Source organism: Colletes latitarsis, chromosome 5, assembly GCF_051014445.1.
Source record: "Colletes latitarsis isolate SP2378_abdomen chromosome 5, iyColLati1, whole genome shotgun sequence".
In the NCBI taxonomy this organism is placed as follows: domain Eukaryota; kingdom Metazoa; phylum Arthropoda; class Insecta; order Hymenoptera; family Colletidae; genus Colletes; species Colletes latitarsis.
The window spans coordinates 34,563,323-34,585,140 of record NC_135138.1 but is presented as its reverse complement, the minus strand read 5'-3'; the positions used below and the strand labels follow the sequence as shown (position 1 = coordinate 34,585,140).

Below are 21,818 nucleotides of genomic sequence, written 5' to 3'. Positions count from 1 at the left end.
TAAATGCATTTGCATCGTTGAGATCTCAAGCTACATATTATGAGAAGTATCGTGGTTCCCAGAAAATGTTAAAGGTAGAAACAGGATCATCCATCATAAAAACGAAAGCCCTTGTCCTGCATGTAACGCGAAATCGCGATAAAGTGGAAATCTGTCTTGTTCCTAATAGCGGGCGCAAATTAATAAAGTGTATCGTTACGAGGGGGCTAAACGTGTCTGTAAACAGTTATTAATTTCGTCCCTTTGCGGCGCGTTTCTGTATCGCTGTAGATAGCACTAAGGTGGATAATGGATGCGTTCGAGTGATCAGAATAGTTGAGCCGTTGTGTCAGCGAAATATCCTTTCTTCGAGTCCCAGACGAGGGGAATGGAAGAGGCATTTCCGCGTCGCTCTGAATGCAGCTCCACGGAATTCATTCCAGGATACACTTTTATCGTGTCGAGATATCGAACAGGAAGAAGCTTAGCTATTAATTTCGTTGCCTATTACGTGAAATATCGTCCCGTCCCGTAATCTATGAATTTCAACAGCTTCTCGATTTACACGTTAATGGGATTTTCAAATGATTGTCGAATTTGAATCTAAATGTGCAAAAATGTTGAGAGTTGCCGAATATAATAATCAGGACACGGCACGTTTGATAATTAGGACATTGCACGAGAAGCAATATTTTTTGGAGAGAAACAATTGCAAGAATAATTATGTTAATAACCAGTATATAGGGAAGAATCTCAAATTTTTTATGAAGTTTTACGTATTAAAACGATTTAACATTCATCTACAACCCTTACCATAAATATTACTAGTCCTAGTTTGTACTGTATCGCCGAAAATGATGATTCACCGCTGACAGCGAGTACAAACATAATCTTAGACGTGGTACCGAGCCAGCTGATTCTAGTGGGCGCGTAGCCACTGCAAGACCTATCCTTTGTGTAACCTAACTAAACAGATAACTCGAAGATCCGCCGAGGAAATTATTTACGTACAAATTGACTTATAGAATCGCATCTCTCATTATTATTTGCTCTATTGTGCATTAACTTCTTCTCGATTCATCTATTCTTGTTTTAAATTATTTCAAACAATTCCAATTTATTTATTTAACGAATACGTTTCCAAATTATTCTAGAGGCACGATAGTGTTTAAGAAAAATTTAAATAATAAGTTTTGGATTTGGAACGTCAAAGCAGAAATATTACAAAAATTTTCTATGAAATTTTTATGTGAGATAGTTATAAAAATGTTATTCTAATCTTCGAACGAACCACTGTGTTTCACGCATGGATTTTCTTTAAGTAAAACTACGGTTGTTTGCGACAACGATTCACGGAATGTTGATGTTTGAATAATTTCTGTTTTCTCTGTGAACGTAAACTAATCTCTCTAATATGTACCACGTACCCACTTATGCTGGTGTTGACCATCCGTATACAATGCCAGACCATTGCAAATGCAATACACTGTTTAGAATTAAGTTCGAATATACGCTGGTAGACGGTACAAAATGTTGACGAATTCATTAATACAAATTGATAGACGTTACGTACAGAATAATGTAAATTAAAAATACGAGCTCCAAGAGCTAATTCGTTTTTAAAATTACGTTCAATCTCATCGATCTGATTAATCTACGATTTTATGCTATACTATTCGTGCATTTTATTGTTATTAAGGGTTCCTGGGAGTTCCTGAATCCACCAAAAATATATGGGTCTCGATCGAGCGCCGTTCGATTCCCAGCGGTGAGAATTTTCACGTTACGGTGAAGTTGGCTGGCAGCACGTGTCGAGGTTCGAGAAATCAGAACTGACTCCCTTAACTGCGTTTAAACAGCCTAGACAGTCCCAGATAAGAATTATCTCTGCGACCCCGGCTCTACCTAAAACAGACCCGGCGTCGGCGGCCCGAGAAAAGCGCTTAACTTTCGCGAATGTTTTACCAAACGAGCCGCCATAATCCCGGGTTAAATATCCGGCTGTATCCCATTTCCACGACCAGCGTCCCTCGCGAACGCCAGATTTCGCCAAGAGTTGACTTTTCTCGACCGCCGCAATCTGCGATATGCATAAAAGTGCCATTCACCAGTCCCTGTTTCAACTTCACCGAACGAATGCTCGTTTCATCGAATGAAATTATTTCGGTCGCTTCGTTCGCAGCGTCATAAAACGGCCGTCTGACCGCCAGTAACTGTATCTCCTCATAAAACTGTACGGCCGTCGAGCAAGCGAAATTATTAAACACACCGATTTTTTTTAAATCACTTCCTTCATACACTCGAGATATTCGAAAAAATATTCATTTCTTCTTTCTTTTTTATATAACGTTATTTCAAGATATTTGTGTTTTTTCTGCGTTTATGTTAGAAAAAGGGACGAGTCAGGCAATTGTATCGCTTCTGTATACCGCATATTTGATTTGACAAATTTCTGATTAGTTCGTTAAATGTATCAAAGTTTATTATTTCGTACCCTGACTTCATCGACAGTTTATACACAATTGTGAATATATTTCAATGAAACTTTTTTCTGAAGTAGAGCTCATGGGTACCTACAAAAAAGTATTAGACAACTTTTCTGTAGAGCGTCAAACAAAATTACTAAAAATCAAAAACAAATTTTTAAGAAAAATCGACAGGGGATAGGTGCCTAAATTTTTCGACGGAAAAAAATTTTTTCAAATCGTTCTAAAAAAATTATTTTCGGTTGCAAGAGTCGATTACAATCATTTTTGGTCATCACACATACCCCCGAAATCCTACGCACTTTCGAGAAAAAAATTCCTTACCGAAAATGTCATGTCTCACCATACCATTGATATGTTTCCTTGAAATTTTTCAGAAATTTTTTCAAACCGTTCTAAAAAAAATATTGTTGGCTACAGGGGTTAATTACAATCATTTTTGGTGAAGAGTCATACCCTCGAAATCCTAGTCATTTCCTAGAAAAAAATTCAGTACTGGCGAAACTTTAAACGTTAATAACTTTTTAACGAAATCTCCATCAACAAATTAGTATTCTTGATTTTCGTCTTATTTTGGCCTCTAGAATCCCCTACTAAAATCTTTCCTAGGGGTGGCCGAACATTCTGTATAAGCTATTTAAAAAACTCGTTTTTAAAAATACTTTTTATCCGATCTAACAGAGCGTACCTAAGTTACTATGGTCCAAAGGCGCGACAGAAAGGGGGGAAAGTGTCGAAGCGCTGTTAAAGATATGGCAGAGAAGAAAAAAGGAAAATTGTTGCACGCGTTTCGAGTCGAGTGACTCTCATAGCAAACGAACAGTATCAAATGCCACGGCGGTTCTAGCGACGACGCACGTTCTATTGGTCGTGTTAGGTGTCATCCGTTCGCAGTCGTCGAAACCGGGAAAGTTTGCCAGATGCTGAATCGTGCGCGAGACGAACGGAGGCTGCAAACGCCACAGCGGAGGAAGTCGAGTATCGATGTCATCTGCAAGCTCGGTCGAAGGGTGATGCCGGGCTCCTGTATCGCATTGTGAATTGTTCTTCGAACTAACCGCGGCAGCCGCATCTGTAACCGGCAGCCACGGTAATGGAATATGACAACACGAGCTGCATAATGATCAGCCGCTTCTCTACCTCCCGAACTTTCTAATAAAACGAGCATTGTCGCTGACGTTCGTCCCGTGACACTGGGAGACGCGACCCTCGACCAGAAACAACAAAGTGACCCTGGCCCCGTCGACACGTCGACACGTTTAAACCTTTCACATTTTCTGACAATCTTTCAATCGAGAAAATCGATTTTTTAACGCATTTTCTGACACTCCCGACTCTCGAGAATCTTTGGATCGTTGAACGTTGAAATTGGAAATATTAAAGAAGAAATCTCAACGATAAAACTATGAGGTCGTTGACTGGAGTCCTGTGGATCCTTAAACTTAACTGGAATTATGTTTCCCTTTTTTTCATTTCATTTTTAATTCACAGTTACATCTCATTGCGTTATCTGATTCACGCGAAGCATTTCGAAACATTCGTATCGCTTCGAAAAGAGGAGTTTCAGCGAGCTGAAAATAATTAAAAACTATTTACGTTTTTCGATTAAATAAAATCGTTTGAACGGATTGGCTGCTTTACAGATAAAATGCGGTTTGATCGGAGCAATCAATTTTTATGAAGTAATTGATGAATTTTCGAGCACGAAAGCAAGGGAAATTTAAATCATTTTAAATATTCCCGAAATAAATAAAATCGTATCCGGCAGTTTTATCGCGAAAAATTCCCAAAGTTCGTGCTGTTTTTTTAGGTCGGTCGCACAGGTGTAATCCCTTAAGGGAACACCGGGTACCGTTGACCTCGACTTATGGTGGCGTCTGTGTACGCCTGACTTACAAGAGTAACTTATTTATGAGTTACGTGCCTGCGAGACAAAATGGCGCGCCTACCAATTTTCTTTCCGAATCTCGGGTTTATTTTCAGACGCTGCGGGCGTGCAACGAGCAAGCAACGATGCCTCGACGATTGTGCATTCGTCCCTTTCGATATCGAATGTCATTCGATACTTTGACTTTCGTTTGCCGCGTCGCTATGCGTGCAACGACCTTTAAACTCCGTCGACCGGTTAATTCGTTAATTTGGTCAATTAGGGCGCGCGAGCAGCTGCGTCGGGACGCCAGTAACCTTTCGACAAAATTTCGTAACGAAACTGATGCGGTGCTTGATCCCGTAGCAAGGAACAGGTGGATTGAATTTAGAGAGAGACGGAGAGAGAGAGAGAGACATGCGCAGCAGACGTAACTAGCGGCCTTGTCGCCTATGCGACGGGTATAATGCGATACGATGTTGGTAAGTTGTCTCGCGGTGTTAATACGTTAATTAGAATTTCGCTAATTAATACTTCTGGAAAGCGATTCAAAGCGGCGGTTTGAGCTGAGCGTCGCTCTAACCGGGAATGAATGTGTCTGATGTAATCGTAGGGGTGATGCAACGGTTGCCACGAGTTGGATACGCGTTGGATTTTTATCGTGAAATAAGTTTTACCGAAGCAAATAAGCGTTCGCGAGAAATTGTTTGCTTATTCGATAACTAGCGCAACTTTTAGTTCCACGCGTACAGTCGAATAAATACACGAACTACGACGACCGTGCGAGTTTACAGAATTATCGATCTCCGGAACAATCCAATAAATAGCAAATATTAAACACATCAAGCGACGTATGTATAATTCAAGTTTTCGACACACATATCGTATTATTCAAATATTCGACGTTCGACTGAATTATATTATTTCTGGATACGTTCGAACCGATTAAACGTTCTAGTTTCGTTTTAACGAAACGAAAGTCTCTCTATACGCGGAAATAGTACGCGAAAGGAGATATTTAATTTGCAAACCGAGAATCAAGATTCAACGAACGAGTCGGCGTTTAACTGTTTCTCGTTTATTTTGAAAAATATTATTTCCCGCGGTTTTATGGTTTCTCGCGTCCGTGCCGCGATTCTTCTGCTATTCATGGTGCGCGATAAAACGAACAATGTAATGCGACAAATCGCAACGTTCGTCATGCTGTCCGGTACGTGACGAGAATGAGAATTCGAGGTGAAAATAACTGACGGCTCTCCGACCGATATGGTGGATAAAATTGCACCGCAAATTGCTGAGTTGTTTCGAGTAGTTAATCCGGTAATTGGAATGCTGCCAATTAATACAGTTACCGGGTAGTACGAAATGGCGTTTCATGCAACGTGTACGCGACGTGACAAATCAACTTTTCCACGTAAGAATAATCTACGCGTATGAATTTCACAGGGAAATTGTTATTTCGCGTACGAAATTACTGCATGTTCGGATCTTTGGAAATTCCAATTCATTTTTGACCGATTATACAGGGTGTACGGCCATTCCTGGGAAAAATTTTAATGGGAGATTCTACAGGCCAAAATAAAACGAAAGTCAAGAATAAAAAGTTATTCACGTGTGTATATTTTTTTCTCGAAAATGCGCAGGATTTTGGGGGTATGTCTAATCACCAAAAATGATTGTAATTGACCCCCGCAACTGACAATAATTTTTTCGAAATGATTTGAAATTTTCTTTTTCCTTCGAAATATTTCCTTTCGAATTTTTTTCTCGAAAGTAGGTAGGATTTCAAGGGTATGTCTAATGACGAAAAATGATTGTCATTGACCCCTGCAACCGAAAATATTTTTTTTAGAACGATCTGGGAAAATTTTTTTTTCGTCGAAATATTTCAGGGGAACATATCGATGCTATGGTCAGACATGGCATTTTCGGTGAGGAATTTTTTTCTCGAAAGTGGGTAGGATTTCGGGGGTATGTCTAATGACGAAAAATGATTGTTATTGACCCCCGCAACTGAAAATAATTTTTTCAAAATGATTTGAAATTTTTTTTTTCATTCGAAAAATTTCACACCTCGAATTTTTTTCTAGAATTTGGGTAGGATTTCGGGGGTATGTCTAATGACGAAAAATGATTGTTACTGACTCCCACAACTGAAAATAATTTTTCCAGGACGATTTGAAATTTTTGAATTTAATTGTTAATAACTTTTTAACGATGCCTCCATCTGTACTGTACTAAACATTATTTCACACTAAATGGAGCTAGTTAACCGAACGAGAGGAACGACTCGATACGTAAGCAATATAAACTTTGAATGCAAACAGAAAGAAAATTTTAATTTCAGGTTTCGTTTCCGTGAAAATCGACCGAGTACACATGCAATAGAGTACAGTTTAACCATAAGCGCGTGTAGGAGCAGTCAATCAAAAGCGCCAGGCAAATCGTATTCGACAAACATTCGATTAACTCGAGAACGTGCATATTATTTTTATTTCTACTCGTCCAGCGTATTTTCGTTTGCCTTTCACTGAATTTTTGAAACGAACGCACCTGCAAATAAATCTGAATATCCCGGAGAGGAATAAACATTGGATGTAAATTCGAACGAAAGAGCGTCTAACCAATTAGCAACCCGTGTTCTTTCAGCAGATTTCTTTCTTGTTATGCTTCCATAAAATTAATAACCATTTCGAAATGTCTCTAGCTCGATGTAGACCGTAAGGCAGACGTTGTATGGATGACAAAGTTGAAGAGCATGCACGCTGCAAGTGCAAGATTTAACGAGGAAACTGATCTGGCTTACATCAGACCGTGGCACGATGTGCACGCGTTTCTTGCACGACGCTGAAAATCGAGACACCGCCAAAGCTCGGTTACAGGCTAACTGAGTTTCGCTGGAGCCACGTTTCGAAAACACAAACGAAATTCTGGCGCAACGAGTATGATACAGCTATATTCGTCGCTTACGTTTGAGACTGTACTCTTGGCCGCGTTCCATCGTCTCGAATGTTATGTTTTATCCGGAGTGAGAGTCTTACAAAACATGCTCGAAACACTTTTGGATAGTCGTCGAACAAACGTTTGACACCTTGTCTTTTTTCATTGTCCACTCTCGAATAGAACGTGTATCGTTTACAAATCCAATAAAAACATTCTAACAGCCAAAAGTGTAATTACGATCACGCTACAGTTTGACGTAAGCGTCTTACTCGGCATTACACATCATTTGGCATAAGCGCCTTACGTTATAAGCGGCACACCTTTATTCAGCACAACTTAAACGTAACTCGTTTGATAATTTTTAATACGAACAGAAGATATTAATGGGTTATAGGTTGGACTAAATCACGCGTGAAATTTAGATATTAAATAATACGATAATTATAATTTGTATTAAATTGTGTAATATATTAAAATGAAGTTGTACGGTGTGTATTAATTAAGCAAATTTAAATGTGCTTATCGTGTGAGAGACACAGAATTATTACGGTTTAGTTTCTACTAAAAAAAGGACAGAAAGTTTCTATTACAAGCGCGGAAACATAAACGAAAACTGAACGTGAAGTGCAAGTACACGTCAATGTTTATTAGATTATTTTTTATGAGCAGTACGTTAAAATCTTTTATACATTAATGAAGTAAACGTCTGAAAAACTTTTCGCCTCGAACTCGGTTAATTTCCCATTTATTTAAATTAAAAATTTCCGTAAACTACTCCGACGCGAAATAACATTTTTGCACGAAATTATGTACGTGTACAAACGTCGTGTTTCAAAACGAAAATCCAACAGATTATAAGAACACTAGGCAGCGGAATTTGCGATATTTCACCGTAATATTTATTGCTCAAACATTGTAAAATGTTAAGTAAACAAAGGTTGTTTGTTAACACTCTTATCAACGAACGCCCGGCAACGAGAACAGTAAACAGAAAAATCAGTCCAACTTTGACGAACTTTTCGACGAGAGTTTCGTAGCTGGAATGGTGTTTCCTATATAAATGCTCGCATCGACGATCTAATATAGTCACTAATTTTGTATTAATCTCATCACAGTTAACCCCTTTCATCGGAACAAACTCGTTTACGAAATTCACAGAACAATTCTCCCCGATGCACGTGCACAGAGAAACATTCCGCTCGGTTCCGAGCGTTTCAACAAAGTTTCGTACCAACCAGTCCGAGTCTCCTCCCCGATCGGCTCATCGAGCACGCACAACGGTATATAAGTTCGCGACACGACAGTATTTCCATCGTTTCGTTACACTCTTCTACGTGGATGAGGTGGGAGGTGGGAGGTGGGGGGGGGGGGGGGCCTTATCCGTGGCCCTTTAATTGCGACTCATTATTTATAACGGTAGTTAGAAGTTGTTTCGTCTTTTACGGGAACTAAACGCGTGCTCGCGAACGTGTCCGTGTTTTGTGCCCGCGGAACGGAAGCCTCGTTTCGTGATAACCGGACGTTAACAGTCGGGTTTACTGCTGAACGCGTGTAGTGTCTTGTCGGTGAAAACTCGCGGCTATTTTCTCACGGGGGCAAAAGAAGTCACGGAACATCTCGTATTTCAACGATACGGCCGGCTTCCTTATTTCCAGGTGCGTTCCGCCATGCTCCCTAGAATTCCGTGTGTACCTAGATACGTTCATTGTCCCGAAACTGCGTACAGAAAACGTTTAACAAAAGAAATACACCGTTTCTCGTTGTTTTCCCGCGGCACGACAGTGACTGAACACGTCGCGTCTGTCTGCAACAGTCTCATTCCACTGCGGAAATTCTACTAGGCTCTACTGTACATTATAATTCACACATACTTTTCAAACACTGAATTTTTTTAATTCTAAGATGATTTTTCAGAAAGTAATTTCACTGAAAGTAATTTTTAATCAAAGATACGCTATTAGTTATTTTCCCTCGAGCCTCGATTCGTTTGATGGTTTTAAATTTATGTCTGCCTCTCTGTTAGGTCGATCAACAGAGGTCTTAAATTACTTATGAAAAATTTATAAATTTATGAATATGTAAACTTCAAAAAATTATCATGGTTTATTGATTTATGAACGATTAATAAATTCATGAAAGTTTTATCAACTTCAGCTTTTAAATGTTCGATAGATTTATAATTTTTCTGAATATTTACAAACTCTTCGTAAATAGTGAAATTAATGACATTCTATATGCAATATTTATAAATTTATTTTGGTTAGTGAATTCTAAATGTACACAAAGTCCAGTAAGTTCTGGTCTCGTAAAATGATAAACAAATGAATGATATATACAATAAAAATCATATTCATTCCTCGTACAAAACTTCATACAAAATAGATCATAATTTGAAACATTTTGATAAACATACTATAACTACGTTTATAAACCAACATTCACCCATATATATTAATTTGTCAACATAATTACATTTATTCAACTGTAAATAACTTGTAACACGCGAAAATTATTTATATTATCTAAAGAAAAAACGTCAAATCTGAATAGGTTCGATTTTGACCGAATGTCTGACTTATGGTACGGTTTTCTACTGAAAAAGTTTAAATACGAATTGGAATGGTTTAAAATAACTATTTATTATAACTATCCGAATAAAATTTTTGTTATACATTGAGTCAATACTGATGAGATAAAAAGTGAATGTTTTTAAACTAATATCAAAGTAACTGTTTAATTAAACAACTTCAAACTATGCTTTTATGGGTGTGGACTATTGAAATACGAAATTCTTTATCAGACTTTGGGAATCACACGCATTTTCTAGCTATGACGAACGCTGTAGATTAATGGCGAGAGACAACGCGTGAAACCTCGCCCGGAAGTCGTAGCCGGTTGCGGAAACGACGTTTTTGACGTTTGCACGGTTGTGGCTAACAGCGGTGGCCTTCGTGCACAGTCGAGGAATGACTATCATCACATAAACCGACGAGCGACATGAATTTCCGAGTTGCTAATACGAGCCAGAGATCCGCGACAGGCCAGGCGTTTAACCAAACGGTAATTAAAATCAAACATGCTGAAATTCTGGCACTCTGAAGTTGAGAGTTGTCTGTTTAAAACGCGAGCCTTGCGTTTGCTAGTCGAAACGATACGAACCTTTAAGTAGCAACGGAATGTCAACCAATTAACGTGGAAATTTATTGTATTACGTGGAGATCTGAAATTGTTTTAATTCTACACGCCCTACCCAATCATTAGTTCTAACTTCATCTGTTTAAAAATTTTCAGATGGATTTGAAACGTCCGAAAAAGGGAAACAAATTCGTTGTTTACCCTTGTTTTTCTTTGGAATGCATAAAATTAATCTTTTCCGTGGTAAATAAAATAAGATTACGTAAAAAGGAAGGTGGTTCCACGACTATTTTATTATTCTACCGAAAAGACGCACTGTACGTAATTGCAATCACTATGGTAATTTTGAAAACTGAGTAAAGTTTTTACTCCTGTAAAGAAAGCACGCGGTTGATGTGATAATAGCAAAATTGGTTTGTTTATTATTTTTAAGGATTTAATAATATACGTAGCAAATATTTATAACAAAATCACGTACAGAAACTAGGATACGTTGTTTCAGTAAATAAAAATGAACTGTTCTTTTAACAAACGCATGATCAAATACTTTTGAACGATGATGTATTTTTAAATCGATATGATAGACACGAATGGGTTTAATTAAAGTGCTTACAGGATTATTTAATTTAGTATTACACTTATTTTACTCGTTTTAATTAACGGATTGCGCACGCTTGTATGTTCCAACGTCATTTTGCAAAACATAGAACGCGACGAGCCTGAAACTTTCCTCGACATTGTTTGAAATAATTACGACGCTGTTCCCCGAATTTGTGTGAGCTCAAAATTTGCAGAGTTTCTTCAAAATTCGTGCAGTTTGAGACTCAAGTTCCGGAACTTGGCAAATAAAGAAATCTTTAAGCAATTCTAATAAAAATGAAACATTCTACTCACGTACTTAGCATGAAAGTTTCGTTTTTACTATATACAGGCTGTTCGGCCACCCCTGGGAAAAATTTTAATGGGGGATTCCAGAGGCCAAAGTAAGACGAAAATCAAGAATACTAATTTGTTGATGAAGGCTTCGTTAAAAAGTTATTAACAATTAAATTCAAAAATTTCAAATCGTTCTAAAAAAATTATTTTCGGTTGCAAGAGTCGAGTACAATCATTTTTGGTCAATATACATACCCCCGAAATCCTACCCATTTTCGAGAAAAAAATTCCTTACTGAAAATGTAATGTCTGACCATACCATTGATATGTTTCCCTGAAATTTTTCGGAAATTATTTTAAATCGTTCTGAAAAAAATATTGTTAGCTGTGGGGGTCAATTACAATCATTTTTGGTGAATAGACATACCCCCGAAATCTTGCGCATTTTCGAGAAAAAAATTCAATACGGGCGGAACTTTAAACGTTAACAGCTTTTTAACGAAGCCTCCATCAAAAAATTGGTATTCTTGATTTTCGTCTTATTTTGGCCTCCAGTATCCCCCATTAAAATTACGCGAGCAATAAAAACACATATTATACAAAAGTATTATTATTTTCTCTTTTCTGTCACATTAAATCAGAAATTTCTATGTTAAAAAGAAGCATTAATGGGGGACTATCAAATGTTTGAAAAATCACGTTCGAATAAGAGTTCGACAGTCAATCGTTCGCGATTTGTCTCGTAACACCCTTTACACCCGTACGAGCATTATCGTTCGCCCTTTTATTTATCCAACCCCCACGAAACATCAAAAACTCCCCTGGTCGTGGTAAAGATCGGTACAGAACGATTTCTATCCCCTTGGACAACACCGTAACGCGTGTTCGCCACGGAACGTAGTTTAATTCTTTCCAAATTTCCGGTTCCCTTCGTCGATCCCTCTCGTATTCAGCGTCGTTCGGCGATCGGTTCGACAAGAACAGAGAGAAAACGAGGGAAAGGGGTTGAAGGAGGACGGTTGGCTGGAAAGGGAAGGGTAGCGAAATCTTGGTAAGGGCCACTGAAAGCGGCGCTTTCAAGCGCACTGTATTGAACGGCAGCTACATTTCTGGCTGTTCCAACGGAACACAGAGGGTCCTTTTATATGCATCGTGCTCGCTCGGATTCGTCGGTCAATCTGTTTGCGCGGATTCGCCAGCTTGCCACCCCCGCCCCGTGTCTGAGCTTTCCCCGCGCCGTCCATAAAGGCTATTAAATAAGTATCTCCTTTCCCTTCGCTCGTTACTATCCTCCACTTTATTAAACGTCCTGGACTGGTTAAACAAAGATAGCCTAACGCGAAACACATCGATAAAATTTCCCTGGAACGACGAACAAAACGATCCCCACGCGAGACAGGTGGACGAAACTGATCGCGATTGCTGCTAAACGATATGGAGGGGGGGAGTGAAAATGGAACGATTCCGTGGGTGTACGTGCGACGATTGAAACGTCCATGATTGGACCGGCTGTTTTATCAGAATTGCGTGGAACAATCTCCCGAGGATGAAAATTTCGTAACAAAAGTAGATGCCACGGAGCTCGCCACTATTCGGGGAAGAAAAATTATAACGCGGAGCGAGCGTTCATGCGTTTCGGAGAAATCAGAAAATAATAATCGTTCGCGTAAATATTCAGTCTCTTCTCGAGGATGGATTTTCTAAGAAATTGATCAGGAAACTGTTTTAAACGAAGCCATCGAACTCAGAGCACACTGATACTTCGTGGAAATTATTTTCATGTCTCGTAATTGGAAACATTATATCTTTGGAAAATCCGTTCGAGTATTTTTAAATTATTAATTATTCCAACTAAAATTAAAGAATTTAAATTACACGTATATTTAACAAATTTCAAACAGGTAAAATTATTATATTCGTAATTTTAAATTGTTGATACAAAGTAGACTTTTGAGGGTTGCTATAATAATTAATATTTTTACAAGAAGCAGCTCAAGAAATGTACTTTCAAACACATTAAACATTTATCAAAAAAAGTTTCACAGTCACGCCCAAAAAATTCTAGAGAATTGCCTTCAGTGGTTTCCTCCCTTAAGCACGAACTACCGGGTGGGCCCGAAACCCGTAAATTCGCGGCAGAAAAATCCGCGTAATCGTACAAACGGTACACACGCAAACCTCCTCGGCCCTTAATTAATCCCTCCATGACTTACGAATAATCAAGCCGTGTATCCGCAGAGACAAGCGTTACGACTTCTTAGCGTCCGCCGTGGAGGGTGGTCGCACGGTTACTTTATCCCGAAACCTTACACGGATTACTGTACGCGCTCGTTGCGTCGGCGTTTCAACGAGGAACCATTCCACGGTGGTTTTAAAGAGGCAACGCGCGCTGTGATCCCGTTCAGAATGATTTTAATTAGCCGGGTAATTCCGGGATGCCTATTCCCGCGTAGTCGTAGATTTGTTCCCGGTAAGAAGGGATAAGAGAGCCAAACGGGCGAGGCAAACGCGCAGAGGTAAAAACGCGAGAACGAAGGAAGAATGGCGTCGGATAGGGCGCGGGTAGAAGATTGCGAGAGGGAAGAGAGGTCGTAGTTGTCTGAATGCTGCGGCTAAAGGGCGGTTCTTAGCCTCTTAACCGCTCTAACGTGGAAAAGCACGACTACTTCGGCGGTACAGGCAAAGTTTACCTCGCTAATTCAGCCGTAGTCTGCCGTAGGAAACGTTGAAAGGGAGTAAATTTGACCATGGTGTAGGGCGCGCGGCTCTGGGGCTCCCTTGAGCGCGCCCGGCTCATTGACTGCGCCATGTCGGGGAAATGTATTTTAGTTTCGCGTATAATTAACGAGGGAAGTGTTATAAGCACCTGCGCAGCCCCGCGGAAATTTTCGGAACAAAACACGTGATTGGGTTCTTTGATGTTGCGCCCGTAAATGAGACCCGTTTGGAACCGAGTCGAGGAGGAGGGGGCGTTAAGCGGCAGGTATCCATGGCAAAGAATTAAAGGATTTCTGCGCTTTTAAATAGCGTATTTAATCCCGTGAAAGCCACCCACTCCTCCCCCCTCCTTCCTCCCTCCGGGGCTCGGTCAATGGATATTCACTGTTATCGCGGAGAAATCTTTTTCAAATCTGACCAAATAGACTGCCATATTTTTCTGAATAGTATTTCACCGAAACCGACCGACCGCCCCTGAATGCTACAACTTTCACTTCGGGAACGAGCGTTTTATTCTTTCAAATTGGTCACCGACCGAATGACAATACGTACCACTGTGACGGTACAAGTGCCACCGTACGCATTATGAAACGTTTTCATTCGATATTTCGCAAGTTCTTGATAATGGTCTTGTTCCTTCTGCTCGCTGCTTCCCAAAACAATGTGCACAATTAATTCAAGCTATCTGCTTTCAGCGTTTGAGTGTCACGTAAATCTTTTTAAATGCAACAGCCTTTGATTGAACGTATTTTATATAGAAAACGAACGATCTGTGTTTGAGAAATATTACGCACGCCTTTGAAATCTTTTTAAAAATATTAACGCCTTTCAAAATTTCGTTCATCTTTGGCGTATCGCTCTTTCGCTTGTTTGCTATGCGTACTCGTACCAGTAACCTTGTCTTCGTTTGAAGACCTATCCGCAGTCCTCCATGCGAAGAAAAAGACGCGCAAAGCGAGTGCTTTAGAGAGTGCACGAAAAAACATTCCTCGTACGACGTTCGTTTTAGCCTGCAGAACCTTTCTGGCACTCTGTATAGAATTACTTGCGCATGAATAATTTTAATTAAAGGAGCGGTCCTTTTGGGGAATTCAGTCCAAACAGACTGTCGAACGATTCTGAACGTATTATGAAAAATATTTTTGGTAGCTGAAGAGAGGGGAAATCGTCTTTGTGGGGAAGAATAATTTTAACACGTTGACTGCCAGACCAAAATCGTAATTTTAAACTACGTAACTTAAAACTTGTAACACTTACTTTCGTAATTTCAGTAAAATTTATGAAGCCTATTTAAATTTATTTTCTTTAACTTGAGAATTGTTTTAGTTCCATAGTGAACATTTCTGTTACCCATGTATGGACGACGTGACAGTCACAGAGTTGAATTAAATTACCTCGAGAAACAGAAATTTATCGTCATTCTCAGGTTTAAGAAAAGTAAAGAATAGAATACTAATATTGATATGTGATTTAAGTCGTAAAATAGGTTTCTGAGAAGCATAAAAGAGACGATCCATAGTACAAAGGGTTGGTAAATACAAATTCGCGACACACTAAGGTTTACAGAAGAACGCTGATTACATGATACGTTGATACACGAAAAAAGAGAACTGAGATTTATTTAACGCGATTTGGACTATATTCTTTTAGTTAATCGTTCACGTTTAAGCTCTTCATAAATTACGAGAGAATATTTGGTATTGCGGACGTCCGCGGCAATTATCGTTCTCCCGCAGGATCCAGCAACGCTGAGCATTGCAGGAGTTCCTGAGATGCAACGATGATCGCTGCAATCTCTTATCAGCCAATGGACAAGCACGGGCACTCGTACCATGGTAGCTCTGTACGCGTATAATCGTTGCTTCAACGCGCGACTGCCACCTTTTGTAACTGCCAACAGGCCAATCTAAGTGACGAACGGCTGCGCACGGCCTCGCGACCTCATACCGCACCGCCATAATCATTTCATACACAATAGTCTCGCGCCCTCCGCCAGGGGTGCAAAGAGGGGAACGGTGCCTCGTGGCGAGAGTAATGGCCGCAATTTGTACCTACTCCCGCATTCCAGGGCACCCGGTGCACGCGTGATCCGTGAATTTACGCACGTGCATGGCCCCCGCTTGATTCTTCGACAACCACCCTCGATACATCGCGGAAATACCGAATCGAAAGAGAGAAAAGGGGCCCCGAATCGACGAGTGGCTCGACCAGCCAACGAGTCTCGATCAAAATTAATATTTGGGACTTTTTTTCAACCATATGAAAAAATCAAAATTGTACGACTGTCTTTTAATGGACAAAATTTACCAAATTTAAACAAATCTGTCGATACACTTCATCTCGCCTTAATGTACAGTCCATAATGGTGAAGTCAGAATATTAAATTGAAAGTACTGTCTAAGCATCGAAAGGATGAAATGAATATTTTTATATATTTAAAATTTCTCTGTGTAAATTCGCGGACCCCTTTGGACGATTTGTATTCCAGGGACGCGTGAATTTTCCATAAATTTTCGAAATCTATTTTCTGGGAAACGAAGTCTCCCGTCGAGATTTGACATTCTATCTTCTTGGATTACTTTTGACAAGCAATCGCCCCCTTTTGGCTTGCACTGCGATTTCCTGTACGCTCTGCAGAAGAGGTGGGTCAAGAATAGCCCAGGTCGGCCGCCCGAGGGTTAACCTCTTCACCTACAATATCGTACGAGACTCGTTGTAAAGGTTTCTCGCCAAATATAAGAACTAAATACGGGACCTTCGAATTGACGAGGATTAAATTTGCAAATTGGCAAGAAAGAACAATATTTCTCGCAAATTAAACATTTCTTCATTTTTTCTGGAAATTCAGTCTTTCCTAAATTACGTAACAACTGCAGATGAGAAATGAATTTCATGATTTCAACCCTTAAGTGGACTATTGAGCCTTGCAGTTTTCCACAAGTTTAAAATAATTGTTTAATATATATCAAATTTGTGTAATCCTCCATTAGTTCATTGTTTTTTAAATGCTTTAAAGGAAATGCATAAGAATCGAAATTAAGTAAAATAATATAAAAATAGTCTAAAATTGTGATTCGATTTAATTTGAAAAGTAAGAAAGCGTGTTGCAAACTTTAAAAAGTTTGAATACGAGAAATGTTCAAGATATTTAGAAATTAAGTATGAGGAAATGAGTAATTTCGAAATAAGGTTAATTACTTACTCGTTGCTAGAGTCAATATTTAATTTTTAAACAGTACACGTAGGAGTACGTGCCAATGTTGTTGAAAAGGTTAATTAGGATTCAGTTCCAGAGAGATTATTCGCGACATTAAGGAAGTTCCTTTATAATACGACTGTTTGCTAATGAATCGTTAACATCTGCCCGAATGTTTTCAACTACTAGATGATTTTTAATCACTTAGCGCGAAATCACACCTGCCAGGGCAACTTTCTGTGAGCTAACAATGTCGCGCACGTGCTGCAGACGTGCTCCGCCTCAAACTTTTGGTATTAAATAGACGCTTTAAATAGATGCTTATGGGCTGCACGGCGGTAGATTATTATGCAGATAATTATCACAGTTAACTTTCCTAACACCGTATACGAGATAACTAGAAAACATCGTTGAAAGTCGGAACGATGTTTGAGGGACTTAAATTGCAGGATACAAGGAAGTATCGTATTTATGTTTTAAATCATAATTCTATCATATTCGTTACGCGTGGAGAATTACCTAAAAATGAAACTATCAAACCCACAGAGCCGTAGTATTCAAAATGCCATATGATTCGCTATCAAAAGTTCACGATAAATGTCATATAACCGAATTCGAAATCTAAAGGTCGCCTTAAAAGAATTTCTCGTGCATTAAAAGACTATTCCCTTGGACTGTTTAATCAAAAAATAAAGAGAAGCTTCTAAAATTTTATTTCTTATAAAGTATTTATTTGTGTTCAATGCTACGAGTAATATTATACACGTGTATTTGGGTGTTACTCAGGTATAGATAGATTTTTGGTTCCAATGCATGAAAAATTAATTCCTATGCAGTATGATCTCGAACGAATAACAAGAAAACGTGCCACACTGGGTTTGAATTTTAATATGTACAAATACATATGCATGAGAAGACACTGTTTCAAATGGTATAATAAAATTGTCCATCCACTTGGCCAATTTATCTTTTTATATTTAAAAATCCTAAACGAAATTACTAATTCGAAAATTCATCAAAGCAGAATATTTCATAATATATGATAGAAAAATTTATGTAATTTGTGTAAACACTTTTGGTTATATAAGTAATAAATCTGAAATTTGTATTTCCAATTGCAGTGACTAGGTATTCTATTCGAAGCGTTTCTATTCATTTTATTATTATTGCTCGAATCCAAACAACGCGATTAGGAGAATTTGTGGATTAATTATACGAATTTCAATGGAAAATCGATAGTGGATAAAATATGTTCCATATCATGGGGTATTCATGAACTCTGAAAAGGGAATAGTCTTTTGTTGCGAAATTGTATGCTTTCCATAAATTAGGCAACGTAAACGCACTATTGTTTCGAATTGGTATATGGAACTCGAAAATCGACATAAAACGTGGAAGATATTTTCCTCAAACGTGTCGAAAATTAACAGGATTCAAAACTGATAACAATTTGGTATTCACACCCTATATACACTGTGTAACACTGTAAAGATAATAAAAATTTACCAACCTTAAACCATGAAGAATCTATAAATTTTTGTGGCTTATATTTCTTTCCTTTTCTTCCGTTAGAGTCTTTTGCTTTTTGTATTATTTCGTCCCTTTTGGGACCAGTCTGTGCAGAATTGAATATCGAATTCCAAAGGCTTCTCTGCGATAAATACTAAATATAATGGCACGGAAGTTGAAAGTATTCTGAGAGGTTAAACTCACGATAAAATTTTAGCTGAAACGTTATGACCTAAAGCGTACTTTGTATGGGTCTCTGTTATGCAGCAGCTTGAAACTAGGTTCACATTTCTGTCTTTTCGTCCTAGTGGCTCCAGAATAAAAACATTCCGTCGCTAAATACCGCTCTTTCGCGATGACTGTACGTGAAAAGAATCCCAAGTATTTAGGAAACTCTCTAGCTTGGCCTCAACTACGGTTACATTTGTCAGTGCTTGGCTTTAAATGCAACGAATATTTAAATTCTACCGAATCACTATTCCTGATCCGTCCATAAGTTAAACGCCAAACTCTACTCAGCGTTCGGCCAATGCGACCAAGTATAAATAATTAAAGTTCAGGAAACGGTGGTCTTTTCGACTCGGCGGATCGATGGTCTTGATGAAATTAAATTATTTTTAGAAACAAATCGATGTTCTCTCGTCAGAAATGTGGGACACGTTTCGCGTCGTATCTCTCGAACTAATTAATTCACACGATTCACGATCCCAACATAATTGCATAAGTAAATCGTTAGTCGATTCAAGCGATTTATTATATAATCGTTTCACCATAATTGTTTATATCCCTTCGACTCTGACTTAAATTTATGATAAACAGTATTATACTAAAACTGGTATCGCGAAGTGTTTACATACTTGTAAAAGTAATTTTATAAATAGTATATTTTGTTGATACCGGTTAGGGGTGGAATAGATTAACGATTTACGAAATCAGAGAATAGAAGGAACCTGTGCGTGGTGGCGAAACGAAGGGGGCCAGTCAGACCGGAAGCAATGCACATTGGAACCGACAATATGAGATATGAGATATGAGATACGAACACATGAGCCCTTAGTGTCGGCCAGTGGTGAGAGATAACGTTGACGTAAGTTACGGCTCGTGTAAATAAATAAAATAACAGAACTGAAATGAAAAAGTTGGACTAAACGGGAAATGCGAGAATCTGATTGCAAATGGCAATCGAATGGTGCAGAGGAAATGAAATCAACCGACGACGACTTTATCTGACAGCGTGGAAAAATAAAATATACTTCAATTGGTATTTTAACCTTTCCCTCGTGGCTATAATCCCGATGCAACGTTCGATAATTTTAAATAATTCTAAACTCTCTGATTTTCGTACAGGTCGAGTGCAAACTAAATTTCTTCAATTATTTTTTTGTAATTACAACACACTGTGTATATTACACGATGACATTTGCGCTATCACGAAATTTAAATCAAGAGAATACCGAACTAAATCGATACCATCCTCGATATTAGTAACAAATGAATAATATTCGATCATTTCAATAGTTCGGAATTCGAATAGACATTTCGAACCATCGTAGTTTCGAGCGATGCAATATTAATGTCGCTGCTTTATTTTAAAATATAAACACATTGCAGAGTCTGAATAATTCATGAACTACGTTTCTTATCAATTCAGTTTATCGCAGCGTTAGAACTGCAGTCGATATTACTTCCAACTTCAACACTCATCCAGTTATAGACTAATATGATTATTCACATTTTAATAAATGCACCGTATTTTTAATTTATTGATACTCCACATATCGTAACCACTCTTATAGACACTATGATGCAATAAAATCAAAATAGTTTTCGACAGAAGTAAAAATTTTTCCAAAATTATGAATAAATTTACTTTAATTTCATACAGAACAGTGTTTGCAAAGTGGTCACGATTTAAAAATTAATTTCCTCGATAGATATGTTACCTTTTCGCGTTGCAATGAAAATAAAAAGTAATATCCAGGATTTCCTATTACCATTAAAATATAAAATTAAGACATGTCGATAATTGGGATATTTCCCTTATTTTCGACGCAAAGAAAATTGAAATCTGCATGCATCGGGCTGTTCAGAAAAGAATTCTATTTCAATTCGTTCGCGACATCAATCACGCTCGAAAGATTAATCGATTTCGTGTACGTGCAAATTCTCGCAACAACCGATTGTTTCTCTTTAGCAGCCGGCACAATGGCGAGCAATGCTTTCTTTCCGGTCAGCGAGATCAAAATTTTTTGACGCGAATTAAATTCTTAGGAATAAAGGTGCGTCCGTCGAATGCCCTTTGTTATTGTGAAGTTCAAAGCGCTGTCGCGTATGGCGGAATACGTGGAAAGCTTTCGAAAACTTTTCGCCCGTTGGCTGCTCTCGAAGCGAAAAGTTATTATTCCAATCAATTTCTCTCGAGCAGTAACACACAACCTGTTTAAAGTTCGGTGAAACGAGGTGAAACTGTAAAGGTCGATGGCGCGAAACCGTATGCTGGCTAATCTAACTTCAACAAATCTGACGACGTACTTGGGAATCAACTTTTCTTTTCTCTGACCACGAAATTTCGTTAATTTTTATCTCGACAATTTCCACATAATAAGCAATGTTCAGTTTAAATGATATTCGTGAATTATAAATTTCAAATTTGACGATCGAGATAATCGACTTAGACAATTTTCGTTTTTAAGCGAAATAATAAAAAACGGAATATTTTATCAAAGATAATATGTATACAGCGGGTCGAAAATTAAATACATAGGATAGAAAACATTTCGCGAAAGCGAGGAAATTAAATTTTTTTTACGTGTGAACGAATACGTTGTATTGAAATTCTTTCGTCCCGTTGTTTTTGCAATAAAACATTCGGCTATTATGAAACGAGAAAATTCACGGAGCACAAAGAAATCCGTTAGTTCATAATACTTTAATTCAACGTTTGAAGTTCTTTTAATTCAGAGAGTGACGGGGGGAATCGGATTACGTATTTTAAACGGAAAAATCCACTATTGCGCGAAAATCTGGGCAATAAATTCTTTAATCCGAAGATCAAACTCTGTTAAAATTTGAGTTGCGAGGAGGAATCTTCAAGACAAACAGAATGAAA

At 38.4% G+C, this 21,818-nt stretch overlaps 1 protein-coding gene across 2 annotated transcripts in view; it reads right to left on the bottom strand.

Annotated features, from left to right (window-relative positions):
* LOC143341983 (uncharacterized) overlaps positions 1-21,818 on the bottom strand; it is a 174,801-nt gene that overhangs the window by 66,616 nt on the left and 86,367 nt on the right. The gene's annotated exons all lie outside the window — the stretch shown is intronic.